Here is a 15611-nt window from a genome sequence, read left to right on the forward strand (position 1 = left end):
TAAAGGTAAAGCGTCAGTTGTATGACGGCCCGGGATCGCCATCTACCGACGTTTAAGGGGGCCCTAAAAAGGCGGATATTGACGTATGGTCAAAATACGTCCCAAAACGTCAGTTATATGACGATTTGGGATGAGACTGTGTTAGATTAAACCCAGGACCTAATACATGCTAAGCATGTGCTCTACCACTGAGGTTTAAGAAACAAGCAAGGCAGGTGATGGAAAGATCAACATTGCTTGGAGATGCTGGGGATTGAACCCAGGACCTCATACATGCAAAGCATGCGCTCTACCACTGAGCTACATCCCCTCTTGAAGATCAGATTGTTCTGTTATTTACCTAGATGTGCCTTTAAATCAAAATTTAAAGGTTATTAAGGTCAAAGCTGGAATGCGTAGAAATGTGATTTTGAGGTTCAAGACACAAACAAAGCAAGTGTTGGAAAGATCAACATTGCTTGGAGATGCTGAGGATTGAACCCACGACCTAATACATGCGAAGGATTTGCTGTACCACTGAGTTAAAGAAACAAGTAAAGCAAGTGTTGGAAAGATCAACATTGCTTGGAGATGCTGGGGATTGAACCCAGGACCTCATACATGCGAAGCATGCGCTCTACCACTGAGCTACATCCCCTCTTTGTGACCAGTGTGTTCTGTTATTTACCTAGATGTGCCTTTATATAAATTTTTTTCGTTTATAAAAGTCAAAACTGGAATGCATACAAAAGTAATTTTGAGGTTCAAGTCAAAAGTAAAGAAAGTACTTGACAATTACACATTGCTTGGAGATGCTGAGGATTGAACCAACGACCTAATACATGCGAAGGATTTGCTCTACCACTGAGTTTCAAAACAAGTAAAGCAAGTGCTTGAAAGATCAACATTGCTTGGAGATGCTGGGGATTGAACCCAGGACCTCATACATGCAAAGCATGCGCTCTACCACTGAGCTACATCCCCTCTTAAAGATAAGTTTGTTCTGTTACTTACCTAGATGTGCCTTTAAATTAAAATGTACCGTTTATTAAGGTCAAAGCTGGAATGCATAGAAATGTGACTTTGAGGTTCAAGACACAAAACAAGTATTGGTAAGCTCCAAACTGCTTGGAGATGCTGGGGATTGAACCCAGGACCTCATACATGCAAAGCATGCGCTCTACCACTGAGCTACATCCCCTCTTTGTGACCAGTGTGTTCTGTTATTTACCTAGATGTGCCTTTATATAAATTTTTTTCGTTTATAAAAGTCAAAACTGGAATGCATACAAAAGTAATTTTGAGGTTCAAGTCAAAAGTAAAGAAAGTACTTGACAATTACACATTGCTTGGAGATGCTGAGGATTGAACCAACGACCTAATACATCCGAAGTATTTGCTCTACCACTGAGTTTCAAAACAAGTAAAGCAAGTGCTTGAAAGATCAACATTGCTTGGAGATGCTGGGGATTGAACCCAGGACCTCATACATGCAAAGCATGCGCTCTACCACTGAGCTACATCCCCTCCTAAAGATAAGTTTGTTCTGTTTCTTACCTAGATGTGCCTTTAAATTAAAATGTACCGTTTATTAAGGTCAAAGCTGGAATGCATAGAAATGTGATTTTGAGGTTCAAGACACAAACAAAGCAAGTGTTGGAAAGATCAACATTGCTTGGAGATGCTGAGGATTGAACCCACGACCTAATACATGCGAAGGATTTGCTGTACCACTGAGTTAAAGAAACAAGCAAAGCAAGTGTTGGAAAGATCAACATTGCTTGGAGATAATTGGGATTAAACCCAGGACCTAATACATGCTAAGCATGTGCTCTACCACTGAGGTTTAAGAAACAAGCAAGGCAAGTGATGGAAAGATCAACATTGCTTGGAGATGCTGGGGATTGAACCCAGGACCTCATACATGCAAAGCATGCGCTCTACCACTGAGCTACATCCCCTCTTGAAGATAAGCTTGTTCTGTTACTTACCTAGATGTGCCTTTAAATCAAAATTTACCATTTATTAAGGTCAAAGCTGGAATGCATAGAAATGTGACTTTGAGGTTCAAGACACAAAACAAGTATTGGTAAGCTCCAAATTGCTTGGAGATGCTGGGGATTGAACCCAGGACCTCATACATGCGAAGCATGCGCTCTACCACTGAGCTACATCCCCTCTTTGTGACCAGTGTGTTCTGTTATTTACCTAGATGTGCCTTTATATCAAATTTTTTCGTTTATAAAAGTCAAAACTGGAATGCATACAAAAGTAATTTTGAGGTTCAAGTCAAAAGTAAAGAAAGTACTTGACAATTACACATTGCTTGGAGATGCTGAGGATTGAACCAACGACCTAATACATGCGAAGGATTTGGTCTACCACTGAGTTTAAAAACAAGTAAAGCAAGTGTTGGAAAGATCAACATTGCTTGGAGATGCTGGGGATTGAACCCAGGACCTCATACATGCAAAGCATGCGCTCTACCACTGAGCTACATCCCCTCTTGTCATTAAGCTTGTTCTTTTACTTACCTAGATGTGCCTTTAATTTAAAATTTACCGTTTATTAAGGTCAAAGCTGGAATGCATAGAAATGTGATTTTGAGGTTCAAGACACAAACAAAGCAAGTATTGGAAAGTTCCGAAGCATGCGCTCTAGCATTGAGGTTTAAGAAACAAGCAAAGCAAGTGTTGGAAAGATCAACATTGCTTGGAGATGCTGAGGATTGAACCCACGACCTAATACATGCGAAGGATTTGCTGTACCACTGAGTTAAAGAAACAAGCAAAGCAAGTGTTGGAAAGATCAACATTGCTTGGAGATGCTGGGGATTGAACCCAGGACCTCATACATGCGAAGCATGCGCTCTACCACTGAGCTACATCCCCTCTTTGTGACCAGTGTGTTCTGTTATTTACCTAGATGTGCCTTTATATCAAATTTTTTTCGTTTATAAAAGTCAAAACTGGAATGCATACAAAAGGAATTTTGAGGTTCAAGTCAAAAGTAAAAAAAGTACTTGACAATTCCACATTGCTTGGAGATGCTGAGGATTGAACCAACGACCTAATACATGCGAAGGATTTGGTCTACCACTGAGTTTAAAAACAAGTAAAGCAAGTGTTGGAAAGATCAACATTGCTTGGAGATGCTGGGGATTGAACCCAGGACCTCATACATGCAAAGCATGCGCTCTACCACTGAGCTACATCCCCTCTTGAAGATAAGCTTGTTCTGTTATTTACCTAGATGTGCCTTTATATCAAATTTTTTCGTTTATAAAAGTCAAAACTGGAATGCATACAAAAGTAATTTTGAGGTTCAAGTCAAAAGTAAAGAAAGTACTTGACAATTACACATTGCTTGGAGATGCTGAGGATTGAACCAACGACCTAATACATGCGAAGGATTTGGTCTACCACTGAGTTTAAAAACAAGTAAAGCAAGTGTTGGAAAGATCAACATTGCTTGGAGATGCTGGGGATTGAACCCAGGACCTCATACATGCAAAGCATGCGCTCTACCACTGAGCTACATCCCCTCTTGTAATTAAGCTTGTTCTTTTAGTTACCTAGATGTGCCTTTAATTTAAAATTTACCGTTTATTAAGGTCAAAGCTGGAATGCATAGAAATGTGACTATGAGGTTCAAGACACAAAACAAGTATTGGTAAGCTCCAAATTGCTTGGAGATGCTGGGGATTGAACCCAGGACCTCATACATGCGAAGCATGCGCTCTACCACTGAGCTACATCCCCTCTTTGTGACCAGTGTGTTCTGTTATTTACCTAGATGTGCCTTTATATCAAATTTTTTCGTTTATAAAAGTCAAAAACTGGAATTGATACAAAAGTAATTTTGAGGTTCAAGTCAAAAGTAAAGAAAGTACTTGACAATTACACATTGCTTGGAGATGCTGAGGATTGAACCAACGACCTAATACATGCGAAGGATTTGCTCTACCACTGAGTTTAAAAACAAGTAAAGCAAGTGTTGGAAAGATCAACATTGCTTGGAGATGCTGGGGATTGAACCCACGACCTAATACATGCAAAGCATGCGCTCTACCACTGAGCTACATCCCCTCTTGTCATTAAGCTTGTTCTTTTACTTACCTAGATGTGCCTTTAATTTAAAATTTACCGTTTATTAAGGTCAAAGCTGGAATGCATAGAAATGTGATTTTGAGGTTCAAGACACAAACAAAGCAAGTATTGGAAAGTTCCGAAGCATGCGCTCTACCACTGAGCTACATCCCCTCTTTGTGACCAGTGTGTTCTGTTATTTACCTAGATGTGCCTTTATATAAATTTTTTTCGTTTATAAAAGTCAAAACTGGAATGCATACAAAAGTAATTTTGAGGTTCAAGTCAAAAGTAAAGAAAGTACTTGACAATTACACATTGCTTGGAGATGCTGAGGATTGAACCAACGACCTAATACATCCGAAGGATTTGCTCTACCACTGAGTTTCAAAACAAGTAAAGCAAGTGCTTGAAAGATCAACATTGCTTGGAGATGCTGGGGATTGAACCCAGGACCTCATACATGCAAAGCATGCGCTCTACCACTGAGCTACATCCCCTCCTAAAGATAAGTTTGTTCTGTTTCTTACCTAGATGTGCCTTTAAATTAAAATGTACCGTTTATTAAGGTCAAAGCTGGAATGCATAGAAATGTGATTTTGAGGTTCAAGACACAAACAAAGCAAGTGTTGGAAAGATCAACATTGCTTGGAGATGCTGAGGATTGAACCCACGACCTAATACATGCGAAGGATTTGCTGTACCACTGAGTTAAAGAAACAAGCAAAGCAAGTGTTGGAAAGATCAACATTGCTTGGAGATAATTGGGATTAAACCCAGGACCTAATACATGCTAAGCATGTGCTCTACCACTGAGGTTTAAGAAACAAGCAAGGCAAGTGATGGAAAGATCAACATTGCTTGGAGATGCTGGGGATTGAACCCAGGACCTCATACATGCAAAGCATGCGCTCTACCACTGAGCTACATCCCCTCTTGAAGATAAGCTTGTTCTGTTACTTACCTAGATGTGCCTTTAAATCAAAATTTACCATTTATTAAGGTCAAAGCTGGAATGCATAGAAATGTGACTTTGAGGTTCAAGACACAAAACAAGTATTGGTAAGCTCCAAATTGCTTGGAGATGCTGGGGATTGAACCCAGGACCTCATACATGCGAAGCATGCGCTCTACCACTGAGCTACATCCCCTCTTTGTGACCAGTGTGTTCTGTTATTTACCTAGATGTGCCTTTATCTCAAATTTTTTCGTTTATAAAAGTCAAAACTGGAATGCATACAAAAGTAATTTTGAGGTTCAAGTCAAAAGTAAAGAAAGTACTTGACAATTACACATTGCTTGGAGATGCTGAGGATTGAACCAACGACCTAATACATGCGAAGGATTTGGTCTACCACTGAGTTTAAAAACAAGTGAAGCAAGTGTTGGAAAGATCAACATTGCTTGGAGATGCTGGGGATTGAACCCAGGACCTCATACATGCAAAGCATGCGCTCTACCACTGAGCTACATCCCCTCTTGTCATTAAGCTTGTTCTTTTACTTACCTAGATGTGCCTTTAATTTAAAATTTACCGTTTATTAAGGTCAAAGCTGGAATGCATAGAAATGTGATTTTGAGGTTCAAGACACAAACAAAGCAAGTATTGGAAAGTTCCGAAGCATGCGCTCTAGCATTGAGGTTTAAGAAACAAGCAAAGCAAGTGTTGGAAAGATCAACATTGCTTGGAGATGCTGAGGATTGAACCCACGACCTAATACATGCGAAGGATTTGCTGTACCACTGAGTTAAAGAAACAAGCAAAGCAAGTGTTGGAAAGATCAACATTGCTTGGAGATGCTGGGGATTGAACCCAGGACCTCATACATGCGAAGCATGCGCTCTACCACTGAGCTACATCCCCTCTTTGTGACCAGTGTGTTCTGTTATTTACCTAGATGTGCCTTTATATCAAATTTTTTTCGTTTATAAAAGTCAAAACTGGAATGCATACAAAAGGAATTTTGAGGTTCAAGTCAAAAGTAAAGAAAGTACTTGACAATTCCACATTGCTTGGAGATGCTGAGGATTGAACCAACGACCTAATACATGCGAAGGATTTGGTCTACCACTGAGTTTAAAAACAAGTAAAGCAAGTGTTGGAAAGATCAACATTGCTTGGAGATGCTGGGGATTGAACCCAGGACCTCATACATGCAAAGCATGCGCTCTACCACTGAGCTACATCCCCTCTTGAAGATAAGCTTGTTCTGTTATTTACCTAGATGTGCCTTTATATCAAATTTTTTCGTTTATAAAAGTCAAAACTGGAATGCATACAAAAGTAATTTTGAGGTTCAAGTCAAAAGTAAAGAAAGTACTTGACAATTACACATTGCTTGGAGATGCTGAGGATTGAACCAACGACCTAATACATGCGAAGGATTTGGTCTACCACTGAGTTTAAAAACAAGTAAAGCAAGTGTTGGAAAGATCAACATTGCTTGGAGATGCTGGGGATTGAACCCAGGACCTCATACATGCAAAGCATGCGCTCTACCACTGAGCTACATCCCCTCTTGTAATTAAGCTTGTTCTTTTAGTTACCTAGATGTGCCTTTAATTTAAAATTTACCGTTTATTAAGGTCAAAGCTGGAATGCATAGAAATGTGATTTTGAGGTTCAAGACACAAACAAAGCAAGTGTTGGAAAGATCAACATTGCTTGGAGATGCTGAGGATTGAACCCACGACCTAATACATGCGAAGGATTTGCTGTACCACTGAGTTAAAGAAACAAGCAAAGCAAGTGTTGGAAAGATCAACATTGCTTGGAGATAATTGGGATTAAACCCAGGACCTAATACATGCTAAGCATGTGCTCTACCACTGAGGTTTAAGAAACAAGCAAGGCAAGTGATGGAAAGATCAACATTGCTTGGAGATGCTGGGGATTGAACCCAGGACCTCATACATGCAAAGCATGCGCTCTACCACTGAGCTACATCCCCTCTTTGTGACCAGTGTGTTCTGTTATTTACCTAGATGTGCCTTTATATCAAATTTTTTTCGTTTATAAAAGTCAAAACTGGAATGCATACAAAAGGAATTTTGAGGTTCAAGTCAAAAGTAAAGAAAGTACTTGACAATTCCACATTGCTTGGAGATGCTGAGGATTGAACCAACGACCTAATACATGCGAAGGATTTGGTCTACCACTGAGTTTAAAAACAAGTAAAGCAAGTGTTGGAAAGATCAACATTGCTTGGAGATGCTGGGGATTGAACCCAGGACCTCATACATGCAAAGCATGCGCTCTACCACTGAGCTACATCCCCTCTTGAAGATAAGCTTGTTCTGTTATTTACCTAGATGTGCCTTTATATCAAATTTTTTCGTTTATAAAAGTCAAAACTGGAATGCATACAAAAGTAATTTTAAGGTTCAAGTCAAAAGTAAAGAAAGTACTTGACAATTACACATTGCTTGGAGATGCTGAGGATTGAACCAACGACCTAATACATGCGAAGGATTTGGTCTACCACTGAGTTTAAAAACAAGTAAAGCAAGTGTTGGAAAGATCAACATTGCTTGGAGATGCTGGGGATTGAACCCAGGACCTCATACATGCAAAGCATGCGCTCTACCACTGAGCTACATCCCCTCTTGTAATTAAGCTTGTTCTTTTAGTTACCTAGATGTGCCTTTAATTTAAAATTTACCGTTTATTAAGGTCAAAGCTGGAATGCATAGAAATGTGATTTTGAGGTTCAAGACACAAACAAAGCAAGTGTTGGAAAGATCAACATTGCTTGGAGATGCTGAGGATTGAACCCACGACCTAATACATGCGAAGGATTTGCTGTACCACTGAGTTAAAGAAACAAGCAAAGCAAGTGTTGGAAAGATCAACATTGCTTGGAGATAATTGGGATTAAACCCAGGACCTAATACATGCTAAGCATGTGCTCTACCACTGAGGTTTAAGAAACAAGCAAGGCAAGTGATGGAAAGATCAACATTGCTTGGAGATGCTGGGGATTGAACCCAGGACCTCATACATGCAAAGCATGCGCTCTACCACTGAGCTACATCCCCTCTTGAAGATAAGCTTGTTCTGTTACTTACCTAGATGTGCCTTTAAATCAAAATTTACCATTTATTAAGGTCAAAGCTGGAATGCATAGAAATGTGACTTTGAGGTTCAAGACACAAAACAAGTATTGGTAAGCTCCAAATTGCTTGGAGATGCTGGGGATTGAACCCAGGACCTCATACATGCGAAGCATGCGCGCTACCACTGAGCTACATCCCCTCTTTGTGACCAGTGTGTTCTGTTATTTACCTAGATGTGCCTTTATATCAAATTTTTTCGTTTATAAAAGTCAAAACTGGAATGCATACAAAAGTAATTTTGAGGTTCAAGTCAAAAGTAAAGAAAGTACTTGACAATTACACATTGCTTGGAGATGCTGAGGATTGAACCAACGACCTAATACATGCGAAGGATTTGGTCTACCACTGAGTTTAAAAACAAGTGAAGCAAGTGTTGGAAAGATCAACATTGCTTGGAGATGCTGGGGATTGAACCCAGGACCTCATACATGCAAAGCATGCGCTCTACCACTGAGCTACATCCCCTCTTGTCATTAAGCTTGTTCTTTTACTTACCTAGATGTGCCTTTAATTTAAAATTTACCGTTTATTAAGGTCAAAGCTGGAATGCATAGAAATGTGATTTTGAGGTTCAAGACACAAACAAAGCAAGTATTGGAAAGTTCCGAAGCATGCGCTCTAGCATTGAGGTTTAAGAAACAAGCAAAGCAAGTGTTGGAAAGATCAACATTGCTTGGAGATGCTGAGGATTGAACCCACGACCTAATACATGCGAAGGATTTGCTGTACCACTGAGTTAAAGAAACAAGCAAAGCAAGTGTTGGAAAGATCAACATTGCTTGGAGATGCTGGGGATTGAACCCAGGACCTCATACATGCGAAGCATGCGCTCTACCACTGAGCTACATCCCCTCTTTGTGACCAGTGTGTTCTGTTATTTACCTAGATGTGCCTTTATATCAAATTTTTTTCGTTTATAAAAGTCAAAACTGGAATGCATACAAAAGGAATTTTGAGGTTCAAGTCAAAAGTAAAAAAAGTACTTGACAATTCCACATTGCTTGGAGATGCTGAGGATTGAACCAACGACCTAATACATGCGAAGGATTTGGTCTACCACTGAGTTTAAAAACAAGTAAAGCAAGTGTTGGAAAGATCAACATTGCTTGGAGATGCTGGGGATTGAACCCAGGACCTCATACATGCAAAGCATGCGCTCTACCACTGAGCTACATCCCCTCTTGAAGATAAGCTTGTTCTGTTATTTACCTAGATGTGCCTTTATATCAAATTTTTTCGTTTATAAAAGTCAAAACTGGAATGCATACAAAAGTAATTTTGAGGTTCAAGTCAAAAGTAAAGAAAGTACTTGACAATTACACATTGCTTGGAGATGCTGAGGATTGAACCAACGACCTAATACATGCGAAGGATTTGGTCTACCACTGAGTTTAAAAACAAGTAAAGCAAGTGTTGGAAAGATCAACATTGCTTGGAGATGCTGGGGATTGAACCCAGGACCTCATACATGCAAAGCATGCGCTCTACCACTGAGCTACATCCCCTCTTGTAATTAAGCTTGTTCTTTTAGTTACCTAGATGTGCCTTTAATTTAAAATTTACCGTTTATTAAGGTCAAAGCTGGAATGCATAGAAATGTGACTATGAGGTTCAAGACACAAAACAAGTATTGGTAAGCTCCAAATTGCTTGGAGATGCTGGGGATTGAACCCAGGACCTCATACATGCGAAGCATGCGCTCTACCACTGAGCTACATCCCCTCTTTGTGACCAGTGTGTTCTGTTATTTACCTAGATGTGCCTTTATATCAAATTTTTTCGTTTATAAAAGTCAAAAACTGGAATGCATACAAAAGTAATTTTGAGGTTCAAGTCAAAAGTAAAGAAAGTACTTGACAATTACACATTGCTTGGAGATGCTGAGGATTGAACCAACGACCTAATACATGCGAAGGATTTGCTCTACCACTGAGTTTAAAAACAAGTAAAGCAAGTGTTGGAAAGATCAACATTGCTTGGAGATGCTGGGGATTGAACCCACGACCTAATACATGCAAAGCATGCGCTCTACCACTGAGCTACATCCCCTCTTGTCATTAAGCTTGTTCTTTTACTTACCTAGATGTGCCTTTAATTTAAAATTTACCGTTTATTAAGGTCAAAGCTGGAATGCATAGAAATGTGATTTTGAGGTTCAAGACACAAACAAAGCAAGTATTGGAAAGTTCCGAAGCATGCGCTCTACCACTGAGCTACATCCCCTCTTTGTGACCAGTGTGTTCTGTTATTTACCTAGATGTGCCTTTATATAAATTTTTTTCGTTTATAAAAGTCAAAACTGGAATGCATACAAAAGTAATTTTGAGGTTCAAGTCAAAAGTAAAGAAAGTACTTGACAATTACACATTGCTTGGAGATGCTGAGGATTGAACCAACGACCTAATACATCCGAAGGATTTGCTCTACCACTGAGTTTCAAAACAAGTAAAGCAAGTGCTTGAAAGATCAACATTGCTTGGAGATGCTGGGGATTGAACCCAGGACCTCATACATGCAAAGCATGCGCTCTACCACTGAGCTACATCCCCTCCTAAAGATAAGTTTGTTCTGTTTCTTACCTAGATGTGCCTTTAAATTAAAATGTACCGTTTATTAAGGTCAAAGCTGGAATGCATAGAAATGTGATTTTGAGGTTCAAGACACAAACAAAGCAAGTGTTGGAAAGATCAACATTGCTTGGAGATGCTGAGGATTGAACCCACGACCTAATACATGCGAAGGATTTGCTGTACCACTGAGTTAAAGAAACAAGCAAAGCAAGTGTTGGAAAGATCAACATTGCTTGGAGATAATTGGGATTAAACCCAGGACCTAATACATGCTAAGCATGTGCTCTACCACTGAGGTTTAAGAAACAAGCAAGGCAAGTGATGGAAAGATCAACATTGCTTGGAGATGCTGGGGATTGAACCCAGGACCTCATACATGCAAAGCATGCGCTCTACCACTGAGCTACATCCCCTCTTGAAGATAAGCTTGTTCTGTTACTTACCTAGATGTGCCTTTAAATCAAAATTTACCATTTATTAAGGTCAAAGCTGGAATGCATAGAAATGTGACTTTGAGGTTCAAGACACAAAACAAGTATTGGTAAGCTCCAAATTGCTTGGAGATGCTGGGGATTGAACCCAGGACCTCATACATGCGAAGCATGCGCTCTACCACTGAGCTACATCCCCTCTTTGTGACCAGTGTGTTCTGTTATTTACCTAGATGTGCCTTTATCTCAAATTTTTTCGTTTATAAAAGTCAAAACTGGAATGCATACAAAAGTAATTTTGAGGTTCAAGTCAAAAGTAAAGAAAGTACTTGACAATTACACATTGCTTGGAGATGCTGAGGATTGAACCAACGACCTAATACATGCGAAGGATTTGGTCTACCACTGAGTTTAAAAACAAGTGAAGCAAGTGTTGGAAAGATCAACATTGCTTGGAGATGCTGGGGATTGAACCCAGGACCTCATACATGCAAAGCATGCGCTCTACCACTGAGCTACATCCCCTCTTGTCATTAAGCTTGTTCTTTTACTTACCTAGATGTGCCTTTAATTTAAAATTTACCGTTTATTAAGGTCAAAGCTGGAATGCATAGAAATGTGATTTTGAGGTTCAAGACACAAACAAAGCAAGTATTGGAAAGTTCCGAAGCATGCGCTCTAGCATTGAGGTTTAAGAAACAAGCAAAGCAAGTGTTGGAAAGATCAACATTGCTTGGAGATGCTGAGGATTGAACCCACGACCTAATACATGCGAAGGATTTGCTGTACCACTGAGTTAAAGAAACAAGCAAAGCAAGTGTTGGAAAGATCAACATTGCTTGGAGATGCTGGGGATTGAACCCAGGACCTCATACATGCGAAGCATGCGCTCTACCACTGAGCTACATCCCCTCTTTGTGACCAGTGTGTTCTGTTATTTACCTAGATGTGCCTTTATATCAAATTTTTTTCGTTTATAAAAGTCAAAACTGGAATGCATACAAAAGGAATTTTGAGGTTCAAGTCAAAAGTAAAGAAAGTACTTGACAATTCCACATTGCTTGGAGATGCTGAGGATTGAACCAACGACCTAATACATGCGAAGGATTTGGTCTACCACTGAGTTTAAAAACAAGTAAAGCAAGTGTTGGAAAGATCAACATTGCTTGGAGATGCTGGGGATTGAACCCAGGACCTCATACATGCAAAGCATGCGCTCTACCACTGAGCTACATCCCCTCTTGAAGATAAGCTTGTTCTGTTATTTACCTAGATGTGCCTTTATATCAAATTTTTTCGTTTATAAAAGTCAAAACTGGAATGCATACAAAAGTAATTTTGAGGTTCAAGTCAAAAGTAAAGAAAGTACTTGACAATTACACATTGCTTGGAGATGCTGAGGATTGAACCAACGACCTAATACATGCGAAGGATTTGGTCTACCACTGAGTTTAAAAACAAGTAAAGCAAGTGTTGGAAAGATCAACATTGCTTGGAGATGCTGGGGATTGAACCCAGGACCTCATACATGCAAAGCATGCGCTCTACCACTGAGCTACATCCCCTCTTGTAATTAAGCTTGTTCTTTTAGTTACCTAGATGTGCCTTTAATTTAAAATTTACCGTTTATTAAGGTCAAAGCTGGAATGCATAGAAATGTGACTATGAGGTTCAAGACACAAAACAAGTATTGGTAAGCTCCAAATTGCTTGGAGATGCTGGGGATTGAACCCAGGACCTCATACATGCGAAGCATGCGCTCTACCACTGAGCTACATCCCCTCTTTGTGACCAGTGTGTTCTGTTATTTACCTAGATGTGCCTTTATATCAAATTTTTTCGTTTATAAAAGTCAAAACTGGAATGCATACAAAAGTAATTTTGAGGTTCAAGTCAAAAGTAAAGAAAGTACTTGACAATTACACATTGCTTGGAGATGCTGAGGATTGAACCAACGACCTAATACATGCGAAGGATTTGGTCTACCACTGAGTTTAAAAACAAGTGAAGCAAGTGTTGGAAAGATCAACATTGCTTGGAGCTGCTGGGGATTGAACCCAGGACCTCATACATGCAAAGCATGCGCTCTACCACTGAGCTACATCCCCTATTGTCATTAAGCTTGTTCTTTTACTTACCTAGATGTGCCTTTAATTTAAAATTTACCGTTTATTAAGGTCAAAGCTGGAATGCATAGAAATGTGATTTTGAGGTTCAAGACACAAACAAAGCAAGTATTGGAAAGTTCCGAAGCATGCGCTCTAGCATTGAGGTTTAAGAAACAAGCAAAGCAAGTGTTGGAAAGATCAACATTGCTTGGAGATGCTGAGGATTGAACCCACGACCTAATACATGCGAAGGATTTGCTGTACCACTGAGTTAAAGAAACAAGCAAAGCAAGTGTTGGAAAGATCAACATTGCTTGGAGATGCTGGGGATTGAACCCAGGACCTCATACATGCGAAGCATGCGCTCTACCACTGAGCTACATCCCCTCTTTGTGACCAGTGTGTTCTGTTATTTACCTAGATGTGCCTTTATATCAAATTTTTTTCGTTTATAAAAGTCAAAACTGGAATGCATACAAAAGGAATTTTGAGGTTCAAGTCAAAAGTAAAGAAAGTACTTGACAATTCCACATTGCTTGGAGATGCTGAGGATTGAACCAACGACCTAATACATGCGAAGGATTTGGTCTACCACTGAGTTTAAAAACAAGTAAAGCAAGTGTTGGAAAGATCAACATTGCTTGGAGATGCTGGGGATTGAACCCAGGACCTCATACATGCAAAGCATGCGCTCTACCACTGAGCTACATCCCCTCTTGAAGATAAGCTTGTTCTGTTATTTACCTAGATGTGCCTTTATATCAAATTTTTTCGTTTATAAAAGTCAAAACTGGAATGCATACAAAAGTAATTTTGAGGTTCAAGTCAAAAGTAAAGAAAGTACTTGACAATTACACATTGCTTGGAGATGCTGAGGATTGAACCAACGACCTAATACATGCGAAGGATTTGGTCTACCACTGAGTTTAAAAACAAGTAAAGCAAGTGTTGGAAAGATCAACATTGCTTGGAGATGCTGGGGATTGAACCCAGGACCTCATACATGCAAAGCATGCGCTCTACCACTGAGCTACATCCCCTCTTGTAATTAAGCTTGTTCTTTTAGTTACCTAGATGTGCCTTTAATTTAAAATTTACCGTTTATTAAGGTCAAAGCTGGAATGCATAGAAATGTGACTATGAGGTTCAAGACACAAAACAAGTATTGGTAAGCTCCAAATTGCTTGGAGATGCTGGGGATTGAACCCAGGACCTCATACATGCGAAGCATGCGCTCTACCACTGAGCTACATCCCCTCTTTGTGACCAGTGTGTTCTGTTATTTACCTAGATGTGCCTTTATATCAAATTTTTTCGTTTATAAAAGTCAAAAACTGGAATGCATACAAAAGTAATTTTGAGGTTCAAGTCAAAAGTAAAGAAAGTACTTGACAATTACACATTGCTTGGAGATGCTGAGGATTGAACCAACGACCTAATACATGCGAAGGATTTGCTCTACCACTGAGTTTAAAAACAAGTAAAGCAAGTGTTGGAAAGATCAACATTGCTTGGAGATGCTGGGGATTGAACCCACGACCTAATACATGCAAAGCATGCGCTCTACCACTGAGCTACATCCCCTCTTGTCATTAAGCTTGTTCTTTTACTTACCTAGATGTGCCTTTAATTTAAAATTTACCGTTTATTAAGGTCAAAGCTGGAATGCATAGAAATGTGATTTTGAGGTTCAAGACACAAACAAAGCAAGTATTGGAAAGTTCCGAAGCATGCGCTCTACGACTGAGCTACATCCCCTCTTTGTGACCAGTGTGTTCTGTTATTTACCTAGATGTGCCTTTATATAAATTTTTTTCGTTTATAAAAGTCAAAACTGGAATGCATACAAAAGTAATTTTGAGGTTCAAGTCAAAAGTAAAGAAAGTACTTGACAATTACACATTGCTTGGAGATGCTGAGGATTGAACCAACGACCTAATACATCCGAAGGATTTGCTCTACCACTGAGTTTCAAAACAAGTAAAGCAAGTGCTTGAAAGATCAACATTGCTTGGAGATGCTGGGGATTGAACCCAGGACCTCATACATGCAAAGCATGCGCTCTACCACTGAGCTACATCCCCTCCTAAAGATAAGTTTGTTCTGTTTCTTACCTAGATGTGCCTTTAAATTAAAATGTACCGTTTATTAAGGTCAAAGCTGGAATGCATAGAAATGTGATTTTGAGGTTCAAGACACAAACAAAGCAAGTGTTGGAAAGATCAACATTGCTTGGAGATGCTGAGGATTGAACCCACGACCTAATACATGCGAAGGATTTGCTGTACCACTGAGTTAAAGAAACAAGCAAAGCAAGTG

At 39.6% G+C, this 15611-nt stretch overlaps 46 non-coding genes across 46 annotated transcripts; all 46 read right to left on the reverse strand.

Moving 5' to 3' along the window:
• Positions 1 to 238: 238 nt before the first annotated feature.
• Positions 239 to 310, reverse strand: trnaa-ugc (transfer RNA alanine (anticodon UGC)). Its single transcript has one exon. It is a non-coding gene; the product is annotated as a tRNA-Ala (tRNA).
• A 255-nt stretch (positions 311 to 565) lies between these two features.
• Positions 566 to 637, reverse strand: trnaa-cgc (transfer RNA alanine (anticodon CGC)). Its single transcript has one exon. It is a non-coding gene; the product is annotated as a tRNA-Ala (tRNA).
• Positions 638 to 891: 254 nt separating this feature from the next.
• Positions 892 to 963, reverse strand: trnaa-ugc (transfer RNA alanine (anticodon UGC)). Its single transcript has one exon. It is a non-coding gene; the product is annotated as a tRNA-Ala (tRNA).
• Positions 964 to 1108: 145 nt separating this feature from the next.
• On the reverse strand, positions 1109 to 1180 carry trnaa-ugc (transfer RNA alanine (anticodon UGC)). Its single transcript has one exon. It is a non-coding gene; the product is annotated as a tRNA-Ala (tRNA).
• Positions 1181 to 1434: 254 nt separating this feature from the next.
• On the reverse strand, positions 1435 to 1506 carry trnaa-ugc (transfer RNA alanine (anticodon UGC)). The gene has a single exon. It is a non-coding gene; the product is annotated as a tRNA-Ala (tRNA).
• Positions 1507 to 1868: 362 nt separating this feature from the next.
• trnaa-ugc (transfer RNA alanine (anticodon UGC)) lies at positions 1869 to 1940 on the reverse strand. The gene has a single exon. It is a non-coding gene; the product is annotated as a tRNA-Ala (tRNA).
• Positions 1941 to 2085: 145 nt separating this feature from the next.
• Positions 2086 to 2157, reverse strand: trnaa-cgc (transfer RNA alanine (anticodon CGC)). Its single transcript has one exon. It is a non-coding gene; the product is annotated as a tRNA-Ala (tRNA).
• A 254-nt stretch (positions 2158 to 2411) lies between these two features.
• Positions 2412 to 2483, reverse strand: trnaa-ugc (transfer RNA alanine (anticodon UGC)). The gene has a single exon. It is a non-coding gene; the product is annotated as a tRNA-Ala (tRNA).
• A 315-nt stretch (positions 2484 to 2798) lies between these two features.
• Positions 2799 to 2870, reverse strand: trnaa-cgc (transfer RNA alanine (anticodon CGC)). The gene has a single exon. It is a non-coding gene; the product is annotated as a tRNA-Ala (tRNA).
• Positions 2871 to 3125: 255 nt separating this feature from the next.
• On the reverse strand, positions 3126 to 3197 carry trnaa-ugc (transfer RNA alanine (anticodon UGC)). The gene has a single exon. It is a non-coding gene; the product is annotated as a tRNA-Ala (tRNA).
• Positions 3198 to 3451: 254 nt separating this feature from the next.
• trnaa-ugc (transfer RNA alanine (anticodon UGC)) lies at positions 3452 to 3523 on the reverse strand. The gene has a single exon. It is a non-coding gene; the product is annotated as a tRNA-Ala (tRNA).
• A 145-nt stretch (positions 3524 to 3668) lies between these two features.
• Positions 3669 to 3740, reverse strand: trnaa-cgc (transfer RNA alanine (anticodon CGC)). Its single transcript has one exon. It is a non-coding gene; the product is annotated as a tRNA-Ala (tRNA).
• A 255-nt stretch (positions 3741 to 3995) lies between these two features.
• Positions 3996 to 4067, reverse strand: trnaa-ugc (transfer RNA alanine (anticodon UGC)). The gene has a single exon. It is a non-coding gene; the product is annotated as a tRNA-Ala (tRNA).
• Positions 4068 to 4495: 428 nt separating this feature from the next.
• trnaa-ugc (transfer RNA alanine (anticodon UGC)) lies at positions 4496 to 4567 on the reverse strand. Its single transcript has one exon. It is a non-coding gene; the product is annotated as a tRNA-Ala (tRNA).
• A 362-nt stretch (positions 4568 to 4929) lies between these two features.
• trnaa-ugc (transfer RNA alanine (anticodon UGC)) lies at positions 4930 to 5001 on the reverse strand. The gene has a single exon. It is a non-coding gene; the product is annotated as a tRNA-Ala (tRNA).
• Positions 5002 to 5146: 145 nt separating this feature from the next.
• trnaa-cgc (transfer RNA alanine (anticodon CGC)) lies at positions 5147 to 5218 on the reverse strand. The gene has a single exon. It is a non-coding gene; the product is annotated as a tRNA-Ala (tRNA).
• Positions 5219 to 5472: 254 nt separating this feature from the next.
• On the reverse strand, positions 5473 to 5544 carry trnaa-ugc (transfer RNA alanine (anticodon UGC)). Its single transcript has one exon. It is a non-coding gene; the product is annotated as a tRNA-Ala (tRNA).
• A 315-nt stretch (positions 5545 to 5859) lies between these two features.
• trnaa-cgc (transfer RNA alanine (anticodon CGC)) lies at positions 5860 to 5931 on the reverse strand. Its single transcript has one exon. It is a non-coding gene; the product is annotated as a tRNA-Ala (tRNA).
• Positions 5932 to 6186: 255 nt separating this feature from the next.
• On the reverse strand, positions 6187 to 6258 carry trnaa-ugc (transfer RNA alanine (anticodon UGC)). Its single transcript has one exon. It is a non-coding gene; the product is annotated as a tRNA-Ala (tRNA).
• A 254-nt stretch (positions 6259 to 6512) lies between these two features.
• trnaa-ugc (transfer RNA alanine (anticodon UGC)) lies at positions 6513 to 6584 on the reverse strand. The gene has a single exon. It is a non-coding gene; the product is annotated as a tRNA-Ala (tRNA).
• Positions 6585 to 6946: 362 nt separating this feature from the next.
• Positions 6947 to 7018, reverse strand: trnaa-ugc (transfer RNA alanine (anticodon UGC)). The gene has a single exon. It is a non-coding gene; the product is annotated as a tRNA-Ala (tRNA).
• A 255-nt stretch (positions 7019 to 7273) lies between these two features.
• On the reverse strand, positions 7274 to 7345 carry trnaa-ugc (transfer RNA alanine (anticodon UGC)). Its single transcript has one exon. It is a non-coding gene; the product is annotated as a tRNA-Ala (tRNA).
• Positions 7346 to 7599: 254 nt separating this feature from the next.
• On the reverse strand, positions 7600 to 7671 carry trnaa-ugc (transfer RNA alanine (anticodon UGC)). The gene has a single exon. It is a non-coding gene; the product is annotated as a tRNA-Ala (tRNA).
• Positions 7672 to 8033: 362 nt separating this feature from the next.
• On the reverse strand, positions 8034 to 8105 carry trnaa-ugc (transfer RNA alanine (anticodon UGC)). The gene has a single exon. It is a non-coding gene; the product is annotated as a tRNA-Ala (tRNA).
• Positions 8106 to 8250: 145 nt separating this feature from the next.
• trnaa-cgc (transfer RNA alanine (anticodon CGC)) lies at positions 8251 to 8322 on the reverse strand. Its single transcript has one exon. It is a non-coding gene; the product is annotated as a tRNA-Ala (tRNA).
• A 254-nt stretch (positions 8323 to 8576) lies between these two features.
• On the reverse strand, positions 8577 to 8648 carry trnaa-ugc (transfer RNA alanine (anticodon UGC)). Its single transcript has one exon. It is a non-coding gene; the product is annotated as a tRNA-Ala (tRNA).
• A 315-nt stretch (positions 8649 to 8963) lies between these two features.
• On the reverse strand, positions 8964 to 9035 carry trnaa-cgc (transfer RNA alanine (anticodon CGC)). The gene has a single exon. It is a non-coding gene; the product is annotated as a tRNA-Ala (tRNA).
• A 255-nt stretch (positions 9036 to 9290) lies between these two features.
• trnaa-ugc (transfer RNA alanine (anticodon UGC)) lies at positions 9291 to 9362 on the reverse strand. Its single transcript has one exon. It is a non-coding gene; the product is annotated as a tRNA-Ala (tRNA).
• Positions 9363 to 9616: 254 nt separating this feature from the next.
• Positions 9617 to 9688, reverse strand: trnaa-ugc (transfer RNA alanine (anticodon UGC)). The gene has a single exon. It is a non-coding gene; the product is annotated as a tRNA-Ala (tRNA).
• Positions 9689 to 9833: 145 nt separating this feature from the next.
• trnaa-cgc (transfer RNA alanine (anticodon CGC)) lies at positions 9834 to 9905 on the reverse strand. The gene has a single exon. It is a non-coding gene; the product is annotated as a tRNA-Ala (tRNA).
• A 255-nt stretch (positions 9906 to 10160) lies between these two features.
• On the reverse strand, positions 10161 to 10232 carry trnaa-ugc (transfer RNA alanine (anticodon UGC)). Its single transcript has one exon. It is a non-coding gene; the product is annotated as a tRNA-Ala (tRNA).
• A 428-nt stretch (positions 10233 to 10660) lies between these two features.
• Positions 10661 to 10732, reverse strand: trnaa-ugc (transfer RNA alanine (anticodon UGC)). The gene has a single exon. It is a non-coding gene; the product is annotated as a tRNA-Ala (tRNA).
• Positions 10733 to 11094: 362 nt separating this feature from the next.
• trnaa-ugc (transfer RNA alanine (anticodon UGC)) lies at positions 11095 to 11166 on the reverse strand. The gene has a single exon. It is a non-coding gene; the product is annotated as a tRNA-Ala (tRNA).
• Positions 11167 to 11311: 145 nt separating this feature from the next.
• Positions 11312 to 11383, reverse strand: trnaa-cgc (transfer RNA alanine (anticodon CGC)). The gene has a single exon. It is a non-coding gene; the product is annotated as a tRNA-Ala (tRNA).
• A 254-nt stretch (positions 11384 to 11637) lies between these two features.
• Positions 11638 to 11709, reverse strand: trnaa-ugc (transfer RNA alanine (anticodon UGC)). Its single transcript has one exon. It is a non-coding gene; the product is annotated as a tRNA-Ala (tRNA).
• Positions 11710 to 12024: 315 nt separating this feature from the next.
• On the reverse strand, positions 12025 to 12096 carry trnaa-cgc (transfer RNA alanine (anticodon CGC)). The gene has a single exon. It is a non-coding gene; the product is annotated as a tRNA-Ala (tRNA).
• A 255-nt stretch (positions 12097 to 12351) lies between these two features.
• trnaa-ugc (transfer RNA alanine (anticodon UGC)) lies at positions 12352 to 12423 on the reverse strand. The gene has a single exon. It is a non-coding gene; the product is annotated as a tRNA-Ala (tRNA).
• Positions 12424 to 12677: 254 nt separating this feature from the next.
• On the reverse strand, positions 12678 to 12749 carry trnaa-ugc (transfer RNA alanine (anticodon UGC)). Its single transcript has one exon. It is a non-coding gene; the product is annotated as a tRNA-Ala (tRNA).
• A 145-nt stretch (positions 12750 to 12894) lies between these two features.
• trnaa-cgc (transfer RNA alanine (anticodon CGC)) lies at positions 12895 to 12966 on the reverse strand. The gene has a single exon. It is a non-coding gene; the product is annotated as a tRNA-Ala (tRNA).
• A 254-nt stretch (positions 12967 to 13220) lies between these two features.
• On the reverse strand, positions 13221 to 13292 carry trnaa-ugc (transfer RNA alanine (anticodon UGC)). The gene has a single exon. It is a non-coding gene; the product is annotated as a tRNA-Ala (tRNA).
• Positions 13293 to 13607: 315 nt separating this feature from the next.
• On the reverse strand, positions 13608 to 13679 carry trnaa-cgc (transfer RNA alanine (anticodon CGC)). Its single transcript has one exon. It is a non-coding gene; the product is annotated as a tRNA-Ala (tRNA).
• Positions 13680 to 13934: 255 nt separating this feature from the next.
• Positions 13935 to 14006, reverse strand: trnaa-ugc (transfer RNA alanine (anticodon UGC)). The gene has a single exon. It is a non-coding gene; the product is annotated as a tRNA-Ala (tRNA).
• A 254-nt stretch (positions 14007 to 14260) lies between these two features.
• Positions 14261 to 14332, reverse strand: trnaa-ugc (transfer RNA alanine (anticodon UGC)). Its single transcript has one exon. It is a non-coding gene; the product is annotated as a tRNA-Ala (tRNA).
• A 145-nt stretch (positions 14333 to 14477) lies between these two features.
• Positions 14478 to 14549, reverse strand: trnaa-cgc (transfer RNA alanine (anticodon CGC)). The gene has a single exon. It is a non-coding gene; the product is annotated as a tRNA-Ala (tRNA).
• A 255-nt stretch (positions 14550 to 14804) lies between these two features.
• On the reverse strand, positions 14805 to 14876 carry trnaa-ugc (transfer RNA alanine (anticodon UGC)). The gene has a single exon. It is a non-coding gene; the product is annotated as a tRNA-Ala (tRNA).
• Positions 14877 to 15304: 428 nt separating this feature from the next.
• On the reverse strand, positions 15305 to 15376 carry trnaa-ugc (transfer RNA alanine (anticodon UGC)). Its single transcript has one exon. It is a non-coding gene; the product is annotated as a tRNA-Ala (tRNA).
• Positions 15377 to 15611: the final 235 nt, after the last annotated feature.

The sequence above is a fragment of the Pimephales promelas genome, chromosome 8 (genome assembly GCF_988280905.1).
Source record: "Pimephales promelas chromosome 8, fPimPro1.hap1.1, whole genome shotgun sequence".
Classification (NCBI taxonomy): domain Eukaryota; kingdom Metazoa; phylum Chordata; class Actinopteri; order Cypriniformes; family Leuciscidae; genus Pimephales; species Pimephales promelas.